Consider the following 24,237-nt stretch of genomic DNA (forward strand, 5'->3'; position numbering starts at 1 on the left):
GATTCTCTCCCCAGCGTCTCTTGCTGACTGACTCTATTCACCTCACGCCGCCGCTTAAACATTGATACTGATTCTCGGCCAGCCAATCCGCGTGGGGATCCAGGCCCTGCCCTCTCGGCCCACGCCCAATGGGAGGTGGAGAAACGGGCGAGGGGGCGGGGCCAGCAGCCCCAGCGCTTTAGAGTCATTGACGAGCCGAGTCCGACCCGAGAGCTATGCAGCCAGGGGAGCCCGCGCTCGGTCACGGCGCCCGGGAACCGAGCCGTGGCTCGTCGGGGTCCTCGGCTCCAGGGCGAGGCAGCTGGCCTGTCTTTCTCTAGAGAGAGAGAGACAAAAAGTTTGACGGCGGCTCGATTTTATTTGGGGATCGGAAGGCACGGGCCAGGCTTGAGAACCACGGCATACTTTGGACAGTGAGGGAGCTGCGGTCTTCCTGGTGCATTTCTGTTCACACACATTCGAACTCACGTCGCCAGCTCACACACACGCGCGCACACACACTCACACGCACAGACACACACACACACAGACTGAGGGAGTTGCAGATTTCCTGGCTTCTCGTGCACTGAAGGGGGTGCCGAGTGTGTGTGTGCGCACGCGCGTGTGCGGCTGTGTGTGTGTGTGTGTGTGTGTGTGTGTGTGTGTACGTACACTTCAGTGAGTGCCTGTGAAGTCCAGTGCTGGAGAGCCTACTGTGCCAGCTACCTAGGGAGGGAGCAAACACGCCGCAAGCAACAGCAATCAATATGTAACTTTCCTCATCCTCAGAGAAATCCCCGCTGTCCCCAGGCACCCATGCAAGGAAAGTCACTTGATTATGAAAGTGTTTCAGAAGAAAAGCCGACGCCGGTGAGGAGACAGGCAGTGCCTCCTCGGAGGAAAAAGCCTCTCTTAAGACATGTTTTGCAGCTTCATGAAACTGGAATCTGCTGAATAGTATTTGGGGCTCTACCCTTCAGCCATCTCCTATCATAATCCACATTCAGTGCACTCCAGCATCCCTCGACACCCAATAGCTTTATTGTCTGGTTCACCTCTGTTCACTTTACTAAACTTCCAAATAGCAATATTATATTTTTCCAAACTAAGTAGTCATTGATAATATTTACAAAATCTCTGTGTATAAAAGCTGAACTGTTAGGCAAGGACTCACATCAGTAGGAGATCAATGATTCAAAGATTCCTGTTCTGTAAGTATAAACACACACACACACACACACACACACACACACACACACACACACACACCTGGCTCTAAATCCCTAGTCTCCACCAACCCAACAGTCGCCAAACACGCTTTTGCCTAAGCGTCTATCACAAATGTCCACAAGTCAAGACCGGTTGCCTGTGATCTAGCAGTCTGCAAAGAGGAAACTGATTCATTGAAATCGAGAAGGTGAGTGTTTTGATTGCTAGAGTATTGATTGTAATTCATAAATACTGAAGTTAAGTTGCCATTTATAAATTGTGAATGACTAACGTGCAAGTCTGTAACATGAATCATTCAGGATTTCAAAGAAAATCAAATCCAGACTAGTTACAAGAAAGTTCTAGAGCTGTTTTGGAGATAATTGCTTAAAGATTCAGGTAGAGGCGCTATTAATTTCCCGGAGCTTCAAGGAGATAACCTATACTCTGATTTTGCAGTCTGGTCTCTTTCCAAATTCACCACTCCCTAGGGAGACCAATAGCTCAAAAATTCAAAGAGAAGCTCTTTTTTTTTGTGAGACCTTCCAATTCTAAAATGCTCCTGTCTTGTCCTTTCTAAATAGGTATGTATATGTTTTTACTAAACAGGGGCCTCAACCTTGCCAAAACCTAGGCTTCTTTCCCTAGCGGTCTTTTAACCACCTAGCCCTGTACAGCCCAACTTTTATGTCTCTGGGGTTAAGTGATGTGGGTCGAAAGCACATACTTTGGAATTTGAGGCTTCAGTTCTCTAAAAGCAGAACTACCTTAAAGAGTAGTGATCACACATTCAGACATTCACCTATCAATCTTTATTTTTACTTCTGCCTCCCCTCGCTCTGGCCTGTCCTAAGGATAAACACCAGAGCTTCCCAAAGCTAAAGAAGAATTGTAACTCTTAGCTGTGTCCTCAGGTACATTGTGACTTACCCTTTCAAAATGACCATTCTAAAATCATTTTTAATTATATAGAAATGAATTTCACTATTAACACAAAAACAAAACTATAAAAACTATCAAGGAAGGTTATTATGGTGTATCGATTAGGTTTAATTTAACATAAATCTGTGCATTTGAAGGAGGACTAGAAACACAATGCCTAAGTACTTCATGAGGTGAAAAATATATCCTCAGAAACATACCTCTGCTGCCATACCCCTTGGGAGTAATTATGCCACACCTCCCCCTAGTGTTTGCTGTAAGAACTACCTGCATATGGTGAATGCCTTAGGGCATCTGCCAAGAAAAAAAGAAACACAGGAAGCATGTTATGTTTCATGTACCTCTAGAATTGAACATGGTTATTGAATACTGCTCGTTATCTGACTTTTATCTTTATTATCTATAACTTATTTCTAAACCGGAAATGGGACTGACTGAGCCCTCACTTCCAGTTCGGCTTGGTTTTGATCCTTTGTGATGATCACATTTAACTTAAAATTTTTTTTCATGGTTTTCAGAGTTTATCTTTTTCCTTCCCTCATGTTTATTTTGTGTTCACAGCATGCTTATTTAAGATTTTTAATGAACTGTTCTTGAAATAGTGATCTCAATTAGGAAAAAAGAGATGAATTAACATGTCATATATGGCACCATGATAAGGAGTTTAGGAGACAATAATGATGTCTACATAGCAAAACAATATCAGATTTCTTAAGAATAGCTTAGTTGATAACCACTATTTGTAATTTCAAACCAGATTGAGTTCTAAACAAATGATTCATCTTCTGTCTTGAAATGCACATACACTGACCATCTAAAGATCTTGTGTGCTCCTTTAGAGTCTATGGGAGAGTGTGCAAATGACTTAACATTTGATTAATCAACAAAAACAGTGTAGGGAAGTTGAGTGTAAAGGTACATCAAATGATGTGTTGGAATGATTTCAAATAGAAGTATCACATGTTGATTTTACAGACTAGCAAAGAGTAGCAAATTCTGCTATGTCATTCAGTATTGACTTCACAGTATTAATGGAAAAACCTTAAAATACAACTTCGTGAGATTTTGTACAATTTATTTAATTTTGGCTCAGAGACACTGTTTAAAAATGCATATTTATGTGCTAAAGATATTTATGTTCAATAGTTTGTTGCTGTTATAGCAGTTTCCTGTTACTTATCCTGTTTTGCTATAATTTTCAGTTTAATACTATATATCTCTTAAGAAGAAAAGAAAGGTGCTACTTTCTATGCATCCACTATTGACATGAATAAAAATTACTTTTTACATTTTTGTCATTATCATTTCACTATCTGGTTTCTTTCATAATGTAGCATGTCATCAGACAAGTATTATTTAGAAGAAATTTTAAATATGGAATTTTTACTGACTGAACCATATTACTTAATAGCAGTATTTCATAATTTTAATAAAAAGTAGACAAAATCTTATATGTACAAAACATTTCAAACTAAATCTAATAGCAGAAGGTTCAGGTATTAGAAAACCAAACCCCAATCAAATTTAAATTCTCAAAAAAATGAAGTATTGCATCTTTTGCTAGTATCCCTCATCTTTTAAAGATATGCATGCCTCCCATCTTGTATTGTTTTCGAGTGTTTGCTGACTTTTAACTACTGATGAACTGACACTACTCAGTGTCTTACTCCTTGGTGATGAATATGAATTGAAATAAACAATGTAAAGTAACTGTAATTTTTGCACTTTAGATGAAATGCTTTATACTTTAAAAGAATTCTCTCATATATAATGAATCCTAAAGGTGTAAGAAACTTACATAAAATACTAATACAAATTAAATATAAGTTTTGTCTATTTTTATTATAATTATGAAATACTGCTATTAAGTAATATGGGTCAGTCAGTAAAAATTCCATATTTAAAATTTCTTCTAAATAATACTTGTGTGATGGCATGCTTCAGTATGAAAGAATACTCAGATATCTGTGCCCTCCTCACTGCAGCATGTTAACAATGTGGCTAGAGAGTTAAGCCAATAAAGACTTGCAAACTGAAGCTGTGAGGAAATAATTCTCACAATGAATGAAGCAAGCATGCAATTGACATGTGTACATTTTTCAATAAATTTAAAATTTGCAAGTCAGAAGAAAATGCTGATAAATTAACAATCAACAATCGAGTAGGGAACTCAGGGAAAATATTCTGAATTGCAGTGGCTAGTTCAGAGTTTAAAGTGAGAATTCTCTGTTTAACAATTATGATTAAATGTTACTGAATATAATGTCTTTTTTTCTTCATGTGTGTCTGCATGTGTTCAAGGTCTGCATGTGTGTATATGTGCGTGTGACTGTGCATGTGAGGATGTAGGTACATATGTGTTAACAGATAAGCTGAACCACCCTTAGAATGTATATTAACATATGAATGTATTTGATGTGGAGCAATCCTAAATTTTTTTATTCCATATTAAAGATATTAATGTGTATAATGACGAGGATCAGGTTAAGTTCCATATGCTAACATTTAGCATTAACATAAAAGTAGCATTACTTTCTTCTCAATAAATTCCCAACAGCATATCTTTGTCCTTTTCTGTCTTGCCGGCCAAAAAGAACAAGATACATTAATCCCATAATCTCAACACTCCTGCCCCATAAGAAGTTAAATACTGGCTCCCCCTTGTGGTCACTCTGAGAGACATTCGGGTACTTGGAAAATTTGCTGCCTAGGAAAATTAGAGTTGTTTAATATTGGTATATTACGCTTTAAAATGCAGAGCTTTTGAGTGAAATAGTTAATTTATAGATGTGACTGCTGGATCATTAAATTGGTTGACACTGAGAAAAAAAGATATTATGATTTCACGCACTGCGCAACAATCTTACTATTTTTTTAGAATTAAACATGTTAGGGCAGTTCTGACTGAAGCTGGGAAATCAGCCCTTGGAAGCAACCCGGGAAATTCAATTCAGTAGGTGGCACTCTTTCCTCAGAGTCAGTTTTACGGTGGTGACCTGAAAAGATGTTACAAAACGCTGTGTCACAGAAAGGAGGTCCTGCCTCGCAGGTGAGGCCGGCACTAGATGCTTGTGATCAGTAATGGTGCTAACGGCTCACACATTTCTCTCCATTATTCTGAGACATTCAACCTGCTTGTTAAACAGCCATCATACAGAGATCAATGAGAAGAATATGCTACAAGTAGCTGAGCTCTATGGAAAACAAATAAGTGTTCTACAAATCCTCTGCATTTTAATTACCGTTACAATCATTAACCTTCCCAAATTCCTGTGACAAGGTCCTACTCAGGTAATTATGGCCTCCTTATGTAAATTCCAATTTTAGTGAGCTATGCATATTATTTTCTTTCATCTTTTAAAAGGCTAGAAAGATTTCAGTTGCAAACCAAGTGCTGTCAAACAGCTGCTGTCTGTAACTCTGAACATAGCACACTCTTGCTTTACATGAAGTACCTCTGTTGAGCCTTCTCCCTGTTGAAAAGAAAGTCCACAATGAGGAAAATACTCCTTGGGTTTACCTGAGTGTCATATTTGAAATCATGTTTAAAAAAAGAAATCAAAGCATTGAAATATCAATAAAAATCACTGAGGTTAAATCTATTTTTTGGAGCCTCTGGACTCAGAGGCTTCAAGATTGTCGACACCTTTCTGAATGAGAAAAGCTGATGATATCCAGGGAAGAGGCCATGGACCATCTACAAATTACCCATCATTACCCATCCTATAGAAATGGAATGACCTCCAATTTTAACTAAGCCCTGAAGATTTTATGTCCAAATTTGATTTAAAAAATTAGGGAGGTATCTTTATGTGTTATACAAAATGGTGTTCAGAAGCGTGATACGCCATTTGTAAATATAGTCATTATAGTAAATATAATAAAAATATTTATACGTTTGAGTGTAAACATATTAAAGAAAGCTATATTGGCAATTCTTCTCAAAACGATAAAGATTAAATTTAGAAATATATTGACTATAGTTAGATGAGCCTGGGTGATCTATTTTCCATTTCCTGAAGGTACAGGAATCAGAGAAGGCCTTAAAAATGAAAGATGTAAGGAAAATAACATTTATTGCACAGCTCTGGCATTTGTACAAATATGAATTAACAATCTCTTGAAAGCTTATCAATAAGAGCAATGGTAATTAAACAATTTTGTGACAAACACCCATTCAAGAATCCACAGACTGCTACAGAACCCTTTCCTAATTTATTATTGGTGGAGATCTCTAATTGATATTGTACAGATATCTTCACAAACGCTAAAAGCCACATATACTTGATGAACATACTCATTATATGCAAACATTGCTACAGTTTTGGGAAGTTATCTAAGCCTATCTGTACATTAGGCATGCTATCGTATACCTATCATTCTGTCACTCAGGAGGCTGAGGCAGAAAGTCTGCAATGACTTTTACAGCATGGCCAGTGTTGGCTACCCAGTAAGACATGGTCTCAAATCAATTGGCAGTAAGTAAGTAAATAAAAAGAATCTTTGCTGTATCAAAGTCTTAATAGAAGAAGATATGTATACGGCATACTACTAGGCAAAGCATATATCAAGTATTAAAATTTTGGTTTTTATTTTCACATGTTTAGAACCAGAAATTTGCTCAGCAGTAGAAAATATATTTGATTAGAAGCCATGTGACACAAGTGAGTGGCATAACTGCTTGCCTAGCCCACAGGTTTTTCACTTTCGTAGTCAGGGCTTCTAGCTATAGCAGCACGTCCGTTGAAAAAATGGAGATCATTCTTCCTCACACAGGTGAAACAAGGATTGAATAATTCTGTCGAGTTAGTGAAGAAGGGCTCTGCTAACTAGTGTGCACAGGAAACAGTATAATCAATTGTGAAAATTTATAAGTTTATTTCATGTTTCACCATTTGAACAAATGAAGCGGGGCAATATTCTAAAATTTGTAACTAGACTCTTGTATCATGGACATGTCCAGGAATCAACAGAGTGCATGAAAACTCAATGTATACATTTTGTAGGGGTTTGCATATGAAAACACATTTAAAATATTATCATACTGTGCCTAATTATTAAAATTATTTACCAAATTCTTCAGGAAAAAAATAAACGAATGGAAGTCATTTTAATACACAAAATCCAGATCAGTAGATTACGAAGCACTTTGCATTTTTGGAATAGGAAAAACCTAAACACTTGACTTTAAACCATTTATATGCAGAGAAAATGTATGTAACATCAAATAACATCCAAGACCTTCCCCTCATTTTAAACCGAATAGGTGACAATATAGTTATGATTTCTTTTTTTTTCTCATCTCACCTCTTCCTACTAAAACAAAGGAAAAGAAAATTGTCCATCACTATGTTAAGAAACATCAGTGCTTGAAGAGATGACAGTGATGTAAGATTATAGGTATAAAGAGTATAGATAGAGACATAGTTACCAAGTCTTTAATCACCAGAAACACTTCCTTGGGAAATAGAAGGGAGAAAGACTAGGGAAAATAGATATTAATCTCCATTGTAAAGATTAAAAAGAAAGTGGCTGGTGTTTTAGTAATAGGGTGGGTACATATTTTCCTGGTAGTTCTATGAAGTATGACAGAGGAGTGTATCTTCATTTTTGTTTAAAACTTACCAGATTCTGGTAAGGTGCTAACTTGTTCTGTGATGATAAAAACGTTACATGGATCATTTTAAAAAATATGTTTTGAAGGTCAGTTATTGGGGGATTAAAACATATTCTTTTATGAGGCAGAATTAAGAGAGCAATAGAAATAAATCTTTAAAAAAATAAAAGCAGTGTGGTGATTTAAATAAGATACTTCCCCCATTGGCTTAGGCATTTGAACACTGGGTCCCTTATTGGTGATGCTTTCTGTAGAGGTGGGACAGCCATAATGGAGAAAATATGTGGCTGGTGGTGGGGTTTGGAGTTCCAGGTAACTCTCTCTGCTGTATGCTTGTGGATAAAGATATGGTTTCTCAGCTCTGGAAACCTGACTTTTGCTGCCATGATTTCTCGTTATGATGGATTCCTTGTTCTGGAATTATAATCCAGAATATACTCATCTACAACTTGCCTTCCTCATGGTATTCATTTCCGAAAAAAAGAAAAATCATTCATATAGAAGCTGGTGCCAGGGAATCAACTGTTCTGCAAAAAAACAAAAAACAAAAAACAAAAAAACCAAAACAAAACAAACACAAACACAAAACAAAAAACAAGCAGAAAAAAAAAAAAGCAAAGCAAAACAAGAAGCTGACCATGCTAATTTTTGAGGAATGAGGAAGGGTCTAGCACTTTGGACTTGAAAAGTGGTTGGATGTTGTAAGGAGAGATTCCCGTGGCCTTCTAGTATGACTGTAGATGAAAGCAATGCTCTGAACAATGTTGGATATGGAAGTTCAGCTCGAAAGGCTTCATTAGCGACTGTACTAGAGGCCATTTGTGTGATATTTTGCGAAGAATCTGGCTGCTTTCTGTCCTTTCTAAAAACTTGTCTAAGGCTAAATTGAAAATTAGTGCACAGTTTTCCTCCCTTTTTGTGGACGACATGTAAAGTTAGCTTAATATTGAATCTATGTAATTTACTACTGATGATACTTACACAGGTCTATAATGAAAAGAGGAAACAGACAAAAAGAAACACAAATGTGTAGTATGTAAAGAGAAGAAACGCTAGGAACTTCAATGTTGAATCCTAGGCATGTGCTAAAAGAGAAGATGGTTAAGGGAATTAGCATAGGTATGGAGGAGCCTTTTACTCAGTACTGGAATGAAGGGAAGAGTGCCCTTACTGAAGAAACCCACTCCTGCCACCAATTTCTCTGATAAAACATGCAGCAAAACAAGACTGAAGAAAGGGGGGTTCGCCCACCAACAAAGAAACCCAGCAGGGAGCTTCTCAGGAAACTGAAGGCAGAAACTGTAGCAGAGGCCATAAAAAGAACTCAGTTTACTGGCCCAATCCCAGTGGCTTGTGCAGATTGCTTTTTTACAGCACAGATCACAAGGCCATGGCTGGTATCACTCACAGTGTGCTGGGCCATCCTACATCAACCACGAATGAAGAAAATGCACTCATACAGACCTGCTCAGGGGCCAATCTGATAGTGGCCATTACTCAGTTGTGGCTCACTCGTCTCAGGCATTTCCAGTTTGTCTAAAGTGAATAAAGTCTAACCACCACAAGTGATATTTCAGAATGATCCTACGGATAGCGAAGAAGTGGAATATGCATCTAGAGTTGATGAAAGAAGAGTAATGTAAGACAGAGCTTGACTCCCTTAATATAGGTGACAATGGTGTGGCTGGGATAATGTATGAGGCCAATGGCAGTGGGTCCAATATATAACGCTAATGCACAAACTGACTTAGTGGAACCCATTCTATATGGAAAGGAACCTTGCCCAGCCTAGACATAGGAGTGTGGGGGTGGGGAGGTACCCTGGTGCTGACTAAACTAGATGATGAGACAGAATTATTAGACTTCCTAGGGGAGGCCTTACCCTCCCTGTGGAGCAAATAGGAGGGGGGAGGAGTGGAAGGAGAGGATGTGAGGAATTGAGATTGGCATGTAAAAAATACGTGTAAAAAAATGTAAAACATCAATTCTACCAAGTTAGTACTATAGTAGGTGTAGTTCAATAGCAGAAAGAATAGGATAGCTTGATGTGGTTTGTTGACCAGAGAGGCTCCAAAAGGCCCTCAAACAAAACAGGTTCTTAAAAACCACCCTTGGTTTCTCAACATAACTAGATAGTAAATCACCATGGTGGAAAACAAAACAAAACAAACAAATAAGAAAACAAAACTTGAACTGAGCTGTATGCTTTCTCCCTGACAAGTAGATTTCATAGTCATGAAGGTGCAATGAGGGCTTCTGGGACAGAAAAAGTTCCAAGTTTTTTAGCCAACAATGAGTCTTATAAAACAAAATGCCAACCTTCCAGGAATGATGTGGTGACTCATGAAATAGTAGCATGAAAATTATAGGGTAGCCAAACATACTCGGATTGTGCTTGAAATCAGCTTCAAAAGAGAATTCATGACTCACACTGTAAACCTATTAAAAATTATTCCTTGTCAGGGAGGCTACAGGCCCTAGGAAGGAATGTAATACTCTTATATTGATAATTTGACATAGTTTTAAACAGGAACATGTGGAATAATTGTCTTCAGTTGTGTACACACTGGTGTTTCCATTAGTCTCAAATGGTTAATCCAAATCAGTGGTGATAAAAATAGTATGACTACTGTTGTTAAAATGTCTAAGTTTACCCAGTAACGAGACATGAACTGTGAGTCAACGGTCCCACGTGGAATTTTATTGGTAGACAGGGAAGGAAAAAAGGGGTGAGAGATAACTAATCCTTGCAGAGCTGAGAGAGAGAGAGAGAAAGAGAGAGAGAGAGAGAGAGAGAGAGAGAGAGAGAGAGAGAGAGAGAGAGAGAGAGAGAGAGAGAGAGAGAGAGAGAGAGAGAGAGAGATAAGATACCAGAGAGAAAGACAAGAGGAAGCGAGGAAGATGATAGTAAGAGAGAGTGTAAGCGGATTGGGGTCAGTCCTTTAAAGGGGTCCTTTGCACCTACGTGCAGACTGGTTCTCATGGAACTCTGGGCTGGTCAGAGTGCTGCCTGAGTACATTCTGCTAGGTAACAGGGCAGGCCAGCATAATGACTGAACCTTTCAATTGCACTTAATAATTCACAACTAATCACATAGTTCACAGCCAACCAAATCTTCATGAATCTGAGAAAGGGATTGGTTGCAGAAAGAATTGGGGAATGATAGAGACTTAAAAATAACAGAGGTAGCCTATAAGAATGATCAAAAAGTATTGTAATGTTCACGTGCTTTCTGCAAAGGAGAAGAAACAGGCAGATGAGAAGGGAAACCAATGCAGTGACAACTGTAGGCTTTTTATCACCAAAGTATGGAACTAAGTGACAAGAATTCTAAAGGCAGAAAAAGAGTAAGAAAACTGTGTAGCTATGAAAAACTAAACACCAGTGTTCTGATGAGAAATAAAGCATGTCCAGGCATGTGAACTACAGTAATTCATTGGATTTCAGATAAAATATGGAAACTAACATAGATATGCTCTTTTAATAATGGAATTTAAAGAACTCTGAAGGAAGTATACATTCTATTTCTAGGTGGACTCTACAGTGTTGCTTTGGGTGGTTCCTATTCTCTGGCCAAGGATCAAGATGAGATGCAGTTGACTGCATTTGTCCAAATTCCGAATGACCTATCCGCACCAGAAGAGGCTCCTATCATCTGCAGGATATGGGAGCTTTGTAGGCAGCATGGATGTGTGATGGGAAGAGCAAGACCACTTGAAATCTCAATCTCTTCTTGCTTCATTTGTGAGTACATTCTTAAGGTAAACCATGGAATAAGTCAATGTTCTTCTCTAACCCAGGAACTCTGTCACTTGGAGTCAATTTATTTTGTTGTGGGTAACATGCATTTTTCTTCATGATTCTCTCTAAAAAACACAACTGTGTTCTCACAATCAGAGAATGGGGTAGCCTTTTTAGAACCTTGGCTTGTACACTTAGGTCCTGTTTGTGGTTCTTCCTGTTCAAACATCAAAAGGATGACAATTACCTTTGTTCTGTCTGATTTGTCTGTTTTGTGTGGCCCTTTGTGACATTTTCTGAACAATTCCTTTGGGTAACATACACTAACTTATCTCCTACAAAATAGATTATGCTTCTAAATCCCTCATCCTAACAATGCTAAATACTTAATATAAAACTGTTAGCTCTTAAAAATTAAGAGAAGTAGAATTATCTGTAAAGAAAAAATAAAACTACCTTGAGTGGCCCTAAGAGCAATGATTAAGAGAAGATATTTAATTTCCTTAACAGGTAAGGTTTAAAACTAAGAGCAGGATAGATATGAGTCAATGTTGTTACTTAAATTCACTTATTGGTGACCAGAGAGTGAGGAGAGTTTTTCAACTGCCTTCTAGGCATCTGTGGTATCTTGGATGCTTAAACTAGAAAAATCTGTTCTCTCTCAAGACTGAAATCGATCTACTTCTGTTCCAAATGTCATTGACCTTAGGTACAAGAAAGTACTATGCTTTAAAAGTTCCCATTATGACTTTAAATCCATTTTAATAATGGGATAGTTCAAGACTTTAATCTTAGTTACAATCGAAACACTCATTTTTTTTTCCTTACACAATGTAGCATATGAGACTATTCCAGTGACTGGAATTTGGACACCCTTTAGGGATACGGACCATAGAGTCTATTTGCAAAATAATTGGATAAGAAATTTATATAACAGTTACATAAGGATATTTTACTTGTGTAGCAAAAAACTTAATACAATTACAACTAAATTTACATAAAATAATAAATGTTGAATACATTAAAATATTCTTAAAGCTTGGGCACATATAGCTGTACTTTGAAAAATAACACCAAACATATTTATTGATAAACAATAAATGCTTGTCTGAATGACAGTGTAGTGGGTGACTTCTCAATTATATCAGTTCATGTTAAATCATGCAAAAGAAACAGAATCACTTTTCTTCACCAAACCCTAAATTGTTTTTAAGCTGCTGCTTTTTATATAGACAATCTTTGCTTTTATTGTTGTTTGAGTTTTCTCTTCTAACCCCAGGCAATTATTTATTTCAATTATTTATTGAAATAGTTTGGATCTTCAAAATTATAGTACCTTAAGTAGCTGACTGCTTTTGCCTATTTCTCTTATTTCTCATAATTAGATGGAGAGTAAATAAACAATCACCTTGAGTAGAATAAAGAACTTATGATTTAGTATGTTGTAGTTAAACTGCCTATTTTATTTCTATAGGTACAACAAATTATTAAATACCTCATGAGTTACCTATGTACTCCAGTCAGATTAAAACCACAGTCAACAAAATAATATTTTTCTTGCTAAAGAGTGGTAGACCACAAAATTCATTGGCACAGGTGTCTTCACATTTGCCAAATTGGAAATAATCTGTCACATTTTTAACTTGGTTTCGTATACCTTCAACATAAGACCTGAACAAAGATGATTTTATGTGGCCCTGCAACACACATCTGTGGAATAATTAATAAATATATTCAACAGTATAATTAATAAATACATTATACAGTTATGATGCATAATAAAGTACCTGGATAACATTGGCACTCAAAATTGCTTTTCCCTTTTGAGATTATATTATAATTACAACATTTCCCCTTCACTTCCATCCCTCTAAAGGCTCCAATATACCTCACCTTCAAATTCATGACCTCTCACTTTTCATTATTTCTTGGTACATATTTTATGTATATTTTTTATAGTTCACTGGAAAAAAGGACTCAGGGATAAATATTAAGGAATACACCTGAGAAATCCACAGAGCAAATGAGACACAATCCTCGCTCTATACTTCCTAGATCCAACAGGGCACACAACCTTTTGACTCAGCCTGTTCCTTTCCTGTGTGCCTCTACTTCTCCTCTTAGTCAGCCAGAGACCTCAATATTCCATACTAGTCAGCTGAATGTGGACTTTGCCCTCTTAACCCAGATCAGCTCCATGGGGGTCTTGGAGCAATCAACTCAAACAAATCTCCATCATTTCCTCCTTTTTGTCTAAATAATAAAGAAGGGTTTTATTTTTATTTTTTATTTAAATTAGAAACAAACTTGCTTAACATGTCAATTCCAGCTCCCTCACCCTTCCCTCCTCCCCCACCCCCCCACCAATCTTCAAACTCCCCACCCCACTCCCCTCCACTCCCCAGGGAGGATGAGGCTTTCCACGGGGAATCTTCAAAGTCTGTCTTATCATCCCAGGCAGGGTCTACACCCTCCCCAATGTGTTCAGGATGAGAGAGCATCCCTCCATATGAAATGGGCTCCCAAACTCCATTTGTACACCAGGGCTAAATACTGATCTATCCAAGGCCCATAGATTGCTGAGTCCTCCTTACTGACACCCACAATCAGGGGGGGTCAGGATCAGTCCCATGCTGGCCTCTCAGTCAAAGATGGAAGCAGGAGAATGTCAGGAGTTGGGGCCCTGGGCAGCCCACACTCATGCACCTTAACTTCCCTTCCCCTGTAATGAGAATGTTAACTACCTTAAATGCCATCCTAGAACCTTCATCCAGTAGTTGATGGAAGCAGAAGCAGAGATCCACAGCTAAGCACTGAGGCAAGCTCCTGGAATCCAGTTGTAGAGAGGGAGGAGTGATGATGAAAGGGGCCAAGGTCATGCTGGGGAAACCCACAGAAACAGCTGACCTGATCAAGTGGAAGCTCATGGATTCCAGACTGATAGCTGGGGAACCAGCATAGGATGTAACCAGGCCCCCTGAAGGTGGGTGTCAGCTAGGAGGCCTGAGCAGTCTATAAGGTCTCTGGTAGTGGAACCCGTATTTATCCCTATTGCATGAATGGATTTAGGGAGAACATTCCCCATGAAGAGACACTCTCTTAGCCTAGATTCATGGGAGAGGGCCTAGGCCCTGACTTGACAGACTTTGATAATCCCTCATGGGAAACCTCACCCTCCTTGAGTAGTGGATGGGGAATGGGATGAGGGGGTCAGTAGGGTGGGGGACAGGAGGATGGGAGGGAGAAGGAACTGGGATTGATATGTACAATAAAATTGTTTCTAATTTAAATAAAATTTATAAAAATTAATATAAGAATTTTGAAGTTAATAAAGCATTGTACAATCTATCTCTGGAGATCTTTATACACCTGTCTGTTCTTAAGCATATCTTTTAAAGTAAGTTAGATCTTTCTGTAACTGCTTGTCTGGTAGGATGGTGTGGTATATCTGTATTATACTTTCATAGTGAGATATATCCACCCCCTCCACACCCATACCTGTGGCACTCACCATGGAATCATAAGGGCTTTGAGCCACTTTATTCAAACTTTTGAACTTATAACTTGCCTTTCTTGATTTCTATGCATCAATATGGAATGTAGAGGCTCCATAAATTGGTGTTCTTCACACAATGTGAGGAAGAGTCAATTAGTTCTTATAAACTGAAGTTTCTTGATTTCTTAGATTTTTGCTACTAATCTCTAAAAAGAAATTAATGTAAGTTTTTGCCAATGTTCATTATTTTGTCAACAGTGAGGAAATATTAGTAAAAGGTACTACAATTTCTACTGTTAATCGACAAGTCTCAAATTTCTTTGCAGAATCAGTATAGAAACCTTTTCTACAGAGATCTTTAATTTTTTTACTCTGTGGCAAAATATGTGGCAAAAATATCCATTCTAAAATATTACTTTTTTCTGCATAAAAATTCCTATAGGAGAATGCATAGAGGTAGTATGATGAAGATACAATCAATCCCTTGATCCCAGTGATCCACATGTGCATCCTGTAGTTTCTTTTTTACCAAAGCCAATTCTCTCTCAAATCCAACTGATACTTTCCTTAAGTCCTTATCACCTTGTAAAATTTTCAAAAAAGCACTTAGTTCTTGAGATGTCAATCCAGTTGAGGATTGTAGTCAGTTACTGTATCCCAGAAATTGTTGAAAATCATTAAATGTTCATAATTGATCTTTCCAGATTTGGACTTTTTGTGGTAGAACTTTTAATAATCCTATCATATATTCTAGATAATTAATAGACTCTCCTCTTTTTATTTTTTCAGAAGCACTGTATAATCCCGCAAAAGGCAATTTTTCTTTGCTTCTACAAACATTTTTCCCTAAGGTATTTGTATCTGAGTCAGCTAATCAGATATCATTTGTATAGTGCTAAGTCATAGATTGAGGAAACTGTTTATGAATTATTTCCAACACCTGTTGTAAAAAATATTGACACAAGGTAGGGCCATTTAACATCTCTTTGGAAGAACTTCCTGCTAGTATCTTTTAACAGTTTGGAAATTATTATAAGTGACTACTGTGAAGGTAAAGTTTTCTCTGTCTTTTTCTTATAAAGGTATAGTAAAAAAAAAGCAGCTTTTAAAAATTAATCACCATAATAATCCATACTGTATGTAATGTAGAAGGCAAGGGAATTCCAGGCTCTAAAGTACCCATTATCTGAGTCACCTAATTTATGGCTCTTACATCCATTAACATTCTCCATTTTTCAGATTTCTTTCTTTTTGTTTGTTTTTTTTTGTTTTTTGAGACAGGGTTTCTCTGTGTAGCTTTGGAGCCTATCCTAGCACTCACTCTGTAGACCAGGCTGGCCTCAAACTCACAGAGATCCACCTGCCTCTGCCTCTGGAGTGCTGGGATTAAAGGTGTACCACCAGCACCTGGCTCCAGATTTCTTTTTAATGACAAATATAAGAGAATTCCAAGGATCAGCCAATTCTTCAATATGTTGAGCATTTAAATGCTCCTGTTCCACCAACTCTAATGCCTGTAATTTTTTTATTTATTTTTCAGTTTAAATTTAGATTAGAAACAAGGATGCTTCACAAGTCAGTTCCAGGTCCCTCTCCCTTTCCCTCCTCTCCTCCCGTGCCCTTCCCCCAATCCCCCCATTATCCCCTCATTTCCTCAGGGAGGGTGAGGCCCTCCATAGGGGTGTCCATAGTCTGTCATTTCATACAGGGCAGGGCCTAGACCCTCCCCCAAGAGTTCAGGGTGAGAGTGCATCTCACATTGTTGGATGGGAGTCCAAAGTCCGTGTGTATACTCGGGATGAGTACTGATCTACTGCCCAAGGCTCAATAGATTACGTAGGCCTCCTCACTGACACTCACATTCAGGGGGTCTTGATCAGTCCCATGCTGAATTCCCAGGCTGATGCCTGGGATTTTAATGATGTCAAAGACCATTGTTACACCCAGACAGGTTTGCCAGTCAACAGTTTTTAGGGTACCTTTGACAGATCATCAGCTGTTGTGAGACTGGAAGAGTCTGTGACCAGTCTTGATAATACCTTTTAATAGTTCTCTCAGAAGCATCCTTTAGTTTATGGTTTGTTTCTGATATTGTAGGAATGTTAGCCTGTGTTTTCCATTGTTGTAACAAATCACATTCTCATAAATTCCTTGCTATGTTAACCACATACAGATTTAATTTTCCTATCTCTTATTCTATCCCTACACACTTGACCTATCTTGCACTGTTTTGCCTGAGATAAAGTTGGAATCGCTAGAAGCTGAACATTTACTTCCTTAAAATGCCAGTGTGGATGGATGATTTCAGTGAAATTATTGTTGCATCTTCCCTTTGTCTACTAGGCCCTCAATTTCAATGTAATTTACAATGTATTTTAAGCTCTTGTCTCTGATCATTTATAGAAATTGTCCAAAATATTTATTTTGTTGTCCCTCCTGAAATTTTTTTTGTATCTATTGAAGTTGTTCTGTCATGCAGAACAATGGTTTTTCACAACAGGCATTATGCCCTTTAATTGCTCTATGGAGGGATTTCTCCTATGGTGACAGGGAATGATTCAACCATATTTGACATGGGAGCCAGTGAGGGACCCCTCTAGGTATTTCCTGATGCCAAAAGGTTATTTTGCCTGTCCTTGAGGGATCTGCTTTCATTAGTCCAATGTTAACATTTGCCACACCTTAAGCATACTCTAAATGGCTGGGGTCTTCTGGTTGGATTATCTCTAGAAAGAAACATTGTTTCTAGAAGAGCCTTACATACAATCTCGTTTTAGATGGCATTGTTTACCACAATTAAAACATCTAACATTTTCATTTTTCTTAAAGTTTTTGGAAATCACCACTCATAGTTAGGTATCATCATGAGTAAGAGATTTAATATCTACTGTATTTCTGATCCCTTCATCTATATGTGCTGATCTCACCTTTAAAGGCCTAATTGCCTTTTTTGCATCTTGAATTAGCATTTTCAAAAGCAAAAAATTTAATAAATGTTTGTGTAATTAGCATTTTCAAAAGCAAAAAAATTTAATAAATATTTGTGTAACTTGTGGATCATTCTGTTTACAGCTGAAGTCAATCTTTGTAAAAAATCAATGAAGGCTTCTTTTGACTCTTGCGTAATTTTAGTAAATAACTTAGTCCTCTTTCCTAATTCTTCAACCCCGTCCCAAGCATTTGGATTTATGTATGGCACAGAGTCATGTTGTGATAATCAAATATAGAAATCTTCTTTGTAATTCTGCATATTGGTCTTCATCAAGAGATTGATCTTGGGAAATTCCAATACTCCCTGTCCTACTTCTTTGTTCTATGATCCTGACCCTAGTTTCCCTTCTCCACAATGTTTTCCACTGTGACAGAGGACCAGCTTCCAATATCACTGTAACTAAATCTTTTCAGTCTTATGGAATAATCTGTTCCTAGTTGTTCATGAATTTAACATTGTCTCACAAAAGGTGAATGTGAATCATATGATATTATTGCCTCCTTAAGTCACCTAAAAATCTAGTGTTATGATAGGATTCCAGCAAGTTTCTGCATATCCTTGTGGATCCCTGTCATCTGGTGGTTGTTCTTGTATGGTAACTGAATAAATCATTTTCAAATAACCTTAGGCTGTTCCTCTTCAGTTTCATAATGCAATTGTGCAGTAGGTTCTGCTATAAATTCCTCTGTGTGTGTCTGGTTATTTTTGTTATTTTTATTAGGAGGTTTCTCTAAGACCTGTGTCTCATCTGTCAAAATTTTATTATTTTCACTAGGAAGCCTTTCTGAGGATTGCATATCAGTCAACATTTTATTATTTTCACTAGGAAGTCTTTCTGAGACTTGAATCTTATCAGTTAAATTATCATATTTGGCACAGTTATTAAACCATTTATAAGAATGAAATATGAATTACCAAACTGATAATAATTATAATTGGCATATTAATATCAGCTAAGTTGTTTATTCCCTTATTTTTTCTTCCATTTGTAGGCAATTCACAGTATCAGTATATAGGATCCTAACTTCCTGCATTGTGATGTTTTGGATTGTTAACATGGGAAAGATTCCTCATCCTCCCATTTTTTATGTCTTAATTCCTCCTCTAAAAATCCCCAAGTGTCTTACCACATCTGATGATGCTGACAGTATAGGGAGGGATGGGTGGGTGTTTGGGTAGCCAGCTGTAGTGGCAGCACTGTGTGGCAGCACTGTGTGTGTGTGTGTGTGTGTGTGTGTGTGTGTGTGTGTGTGTGTGTGTGTAGGGGGGAGTGAGTTGTTCTGAGTTGTGCTAATTTCACATTCAGGCTGGAGGCAAATGTGGTTGCTCATGTGCTGTGTGGGAAGTGGTGTGAGTTGTCTGTAGAGCTAATGTAAAGAAGCAAGTATTAGAAATCCATGCTGCTGGGACACAGGGTGGGATAGGACTGTTTGCCCTGACATTAGTATGAGAGGGTAGGATCCAGTGTGGTGTATATGCTGCCCAGCAAGGCTGGTGCCAGGCCCACAGAGCCATCTGGCAAGGGGTGGCACAGCTGTGGTGTTTTCCCGCCTGGAGCTTGATTTAAAACCTAAAGTTAGATGCCAGATTTTGTTTTATCATTTATTGAAAAATAAAACTTGGGGATAAATATTAAGGACTAAACCTGAGAATCCCATAGAGCAACCAAGACATGATCCTCCCTCTCTATTTTCTGGATCTAAAAGAGGTTGTAACCCAATGGCCCCTCCTCTTCCTTTTCTGTGTGCCTCTCTATCTTCTCTTAGTTGGCCAGAGAACTCAATGTTCCATTTTAGTCAGCTCAATGTGGACTTTGCCTTTCAAATGGAGCTTGGCTCCATGGTAGTCTCGGAGCAATCAACCAACATGAGCAAATATGTATATTCCAGTCAATCCTTATAATAGTAATTGCATGCTTTAAGGCATAACCATTTGGTATTAGATAGTCAATTGGCATGCTCTTCTTAGGGAAGACTATTTGTACAGTTCTCAGCATTGCTTGGTTTACTATAGTTCTTTGTGCATTATCAAGTCCTCCTGGATTTTTCTCCACCCTTGTTAGCATATTTATTGTTGATGCCCTTGCTCAACTCATGTCTAGGCAGTCATGCTAGAGAAGCTTTGCAGGCATAACTTCCAATATTGCTACAACTTTAACATGAATTATAGTTTAACATGCCCAATAATTTATTTGTTAAACCTCTTAACTTTATTCCTGTAGGTACAAGAAATTGTTGTTTTCTCTGTATGTTATATTGAATAGCTTAAGAGTTACCTTTGTACATAAATAAGATTAAAACTACACCTAACCCTATAAAGGTTTTCTTATTAGTTTTTCTTTTTAAAGAGTAGTAGTACACTTATGGGGCAGGGGAGTCCTTCTATGTATATATAAGTAAAGCAATGTTGGTCAATATGAAGCAAGATAGGTGGGACTATGTGTCGAGGAGGATTCTGGGAAATGTTGTAAGTAGTAGAGGGTCGCCATGTGATCTCCTGGGAGGAAAGGAGGTGTCAGGAGGGCATCCTTAGAAAGATAAGTCCTTATAAAAATATATATTAGTAATTATGGGTTAATAATTAAGTCAGAGCTAGCTGATTAGAAACCATAGCATATGGCCAACAGTTTCATAATTAATGTAGTGTCTCATGTGTTATTTGGGGGCTACAGTGACAATGGGACTCAGGTGCCTGGCGGGAAGAGTACACAAAATTCCTAGTACAGATTTCTTCACATGTGTCAAATTGAAAATTGTCTGTTATGTATTCAGTTGACTCTCCTAGAGTCATTCTATCCCTGGTCTTCTACATTCTACCCCTTTTTTACACACTATTTTCTGAGCTTTAGGTGTAGGAATTTTTGTATAGATGTATCCCCTGGTAGTAGGATCCACAACTCTACTGTTTGATTGGCTGTGATTTCTGTAATGGTCTCTGTCTATTGCAAAGGGAATTTTCCTTGATGAGGAATGAAGACTACACTAGCTCTGGGTAAAACAACAAATATTCAGAATTTAGTTAGGGATTCTGCTGGTTGGTTTAGCAAAGCAGTGGTTGAAGGTTCTTTTTTTCTTTTTTTTAATTTTTTTATTTATTCTTTGTGGATTCCACATAACTTTGATGCCACTCATATCCTTGTCATCTTGCCTCCACCCTCTGTCCCTACAGCCCCACCCCAAAATAAAACATTTAAAAGTACAGCCAACAAACAGACAAACAAAAATCTCCTCATGAAAGCTATAGTGTGTCCCAGTGAGTCACACAGTATACCCCTGAGTTCATATTTACTTATAAGTGTTCCTTACAATGGATTGTTGGTCTGGTTCAAGGCCGCTAGTCTCTGCTACCTTATAGATGCTTGCTTACATGGGGCTTCAGTGTAGGTTTGCCAGTACGTTTCACACTCATTCTGAATAAAAATATCACATAAAATACAAATTAACCCTGCCTACTAATACTGCCATCTTATGCAACAGGAAAGCATTCACTTAGAGTGGAGGCTCCCATGCATGAGGAAGTGTGAGGGACGGACCTTCTGAGACCACTGGCCAGCGTGCTCAGACAGAGGTGTAGTGCCAATTTTCCCACCCATAGGACCATAGGACCAGCTCTATCACCAGCCACAGGAAGTGATAGGTGGAGAAGGGGAGAGGTCTCTTTTTTGCCCAAGCCACCATATGGCAGATTAGGGGTAGAGTCAGATCTCCTATGCACTTTTGCAGGGGGCAGATCTCCTGTGCTCCCCATCAACAGGGTAACCTCTTCTGTGCTGCCCCATGAGGTACAGGGTCCGGTCTTCTAAGTGCTGCAGTCAGTGGGCATCAGGGTGAGTTCACCTATTTTCGTGACTCTGGAACATGCTCCCCTCACCTGAACAGGTGGCAAATGTTGAGGCAAAGGTTGTTTTCTAAATTCCATACTTCATTAGCCCAGGCTCTTGGCTAGGTTTCCAGCACCAGGCATGGTGTCTTTCCTGTTGAGTAGGTCTTAAGTCCAATTACAGAGCTGCTGGTTATGCATACCACCATTTCACCCTTAGGGTGTATGCTGGTCATTGTCATGGCTCATTGGAATCATAGCTGAGTAAAACTGGTTATTGTTTCTCTCCTTTGGAAGCTTGCTTAGCACCTTCTGGTACTGTAAAAACTACTCCTTAGGGAAAAGATATGTGTGTCATCTCCAGCTCAGGGGCCTATATGCCCTATGTATAAAGTACTGGTGTCCTCAGCAATAGATATTTACCATCCACATTCCAGGTGCAACCAAAGCATATAATATTTTAAGAGTGTCTTGAGCCAACCAAAACAACAACACAAAAGTGAGTTTCTCATGCCTGATGCTGGAATATTTACTAAATTGTCTTAGGCCCTTTGAAAAACATTGTCAGCCCAGAGATCATTGGTATTCTTATGGGACCTACAGCTTTCTAATGACCTTGTGACAGCACTCAGCTATTCAGAGTAATAGCGAGTCTACTGACTTTGCTTAGTTTTAATGACAAATTAGCTAACATAACAAAAAACATTTTCTCACAACTGCTAATAAAACACCTAATATCCCCTTCCACATTTGTGGGGATTAGATAATTGGGAAATTTTCACAAATTCTAAACAATTTTCATCATTTTGTCACTAAATCATTACAAATACAGGTGAGAATATAAGAACTGTAAAGTTATCTTGATAGAAGATACAGCATAAAAGACACAGAAATTTACATACTAAATACTCATTTGTTTATTTTCAGGACGGAGAACTCTACCCAGGCTCCAAAACAGATCTAGGGAGTACTCTTCTACTGAGCTTTCTCTCCAATCCAGTTTGCTTGCAATGGCTAATCTCTTCACCATCCTGTTTATAGTTGAGTGTTTTAAAGATTTAAAAATGTGTTTTCTTAGTTGATATTTTCATTGATCTATCCATTGTTTTATATATTTGAAAATGTTTTACTTCTGACATATATGCTTAGTTGTGAATAACTCATAATTTTCTTCTGTTTATTTACTGAGTTGTTTGCTTCTTAATGTGTGACAACAGGAACAAAATTATAAAAGAACACAGACACACATTCAAAATATCACATGACATTTTACACAATGTTTGTCAAATGTAAGGTTAGGATTCTCACTTCTTGAAGAAAATATATACCAAATAACAGCAAAATTCTGTTGCCAGTTTTGGCTGCTGGAATTGACATGCTTTTTCATAATGGGCAGGGCATTTCTTGTGTGACTTCTACTGATGATTTCCCTGATGATCTTAAGTGTAGTTTTACCCATTATTTTTGAGAAATACTTGATATGTATAAAGCTAACATTCCCATTTGCCTGACTACATAACAGACATGTGATCAAAATTTATCACTTAAACTAGTTAACTTACTCCAAAGCACTAACGAATATTTGCCTGCTTCTAGAGTTTGTAGAGAGAATTTGCTAAAAGAAATCTTATTTAATAAAAAATACTTTAAATTATAGCACTGTTTGGGTTTTTCCATGTTGTTATAAGTCACAAAATTGTTTTATAACTATATTTCTAATTTTTTAGGGTGAAGAATAAACTTAATAATTTATTTTATATTCCCAATTTGAATGTCTTAGTATAAATTACCAATAATGTATTTTCAAAATGTGTTTTATTCATAGCTTCTTTTTTCTTTTTGACAGCATCTCAATATTTAGCCTTTGTTGGAACTCAATGTATATACTAGATTCCCCCTTGAATTAAAAAATATCTGCCTGCCTTCAACTCCTGAAAGCTGGGATTATAGGTATATGCACTGCCATGCCCACTGCGCAGCCTGTGTCCAAGAATGTGCGGAGGGAGTCAGGGATTGACAACACCGAAGGCTCCTAAAGAAGGCTCTCCTTTATTCCTCCCCTGGCTGGAGGGGTGGTGGGTGGCTAGAAAGAGGCGGTTAGTCTTTGGAAAAGGTCGAGGTCAGGGCGGTTCCCGTGGGCCAGCCCTTTTCAGGAACTTATTGCCCTGGGCACTGCATTGTTTTTAGTAAACATGTTTTTAATAAACATTGTCTTACAGCTGCCTGGTCCCAGGCTGATGGGGAAGTGGGTCTCTGCTCAAGGTCTGGTGTCCCCACAATGCACCATACTTGGTGCTAGTCATTGCCTTTTGTAACAAGAAATGTCCAATAAAACACATTATACTATGCTAATATTTCTATAGATTTCATTTTCTCTCTAGTGAAACACTGACAATGTCATTTTATACTAGAGCACTGTTCTTTTGAATAGACATGCAAGA

At 38.0% G+C, this 24,237-nt stretch overlaps 1 long non-coding RNA gene across 1 annotated transcript; it reads left to right on the top strand.

Annotated features, from left to right (window-relative positions):
• Window positions 1-22: 22 nt before the first annotated feature.
• On the top strand, window positions 23-24,148 carry LOC110341028. The gene is made up of 3 exons (XR_002382906.2): window positions 23-1,396; window positions 11,280-11,492; window positions 22,724-24,148. It is a non-coding gene; the product is annotated as an uncharacterized LOC110341028 (long non-coding RNA).
• Window positions 24,149-24,237: the final 89 nt, after the last annotated feature.

Source organism: Mesocricetus auratus, unplaced genomic scaffold, assembly GCF_017639785.1.
Source record: "Mesocricetus auratus isolate SY011 unplaced genomic scaffold, BCM_Maur_2.0 Super-Scaffold_2245, whole genome shotgun sequence".
Taxonomy (NCBI): Eukaryota; Metazoa; Chordata; class Mammalia; order Rodentia; family Cricetidae; genus Mesocricetus; species Mesocricetus auratus.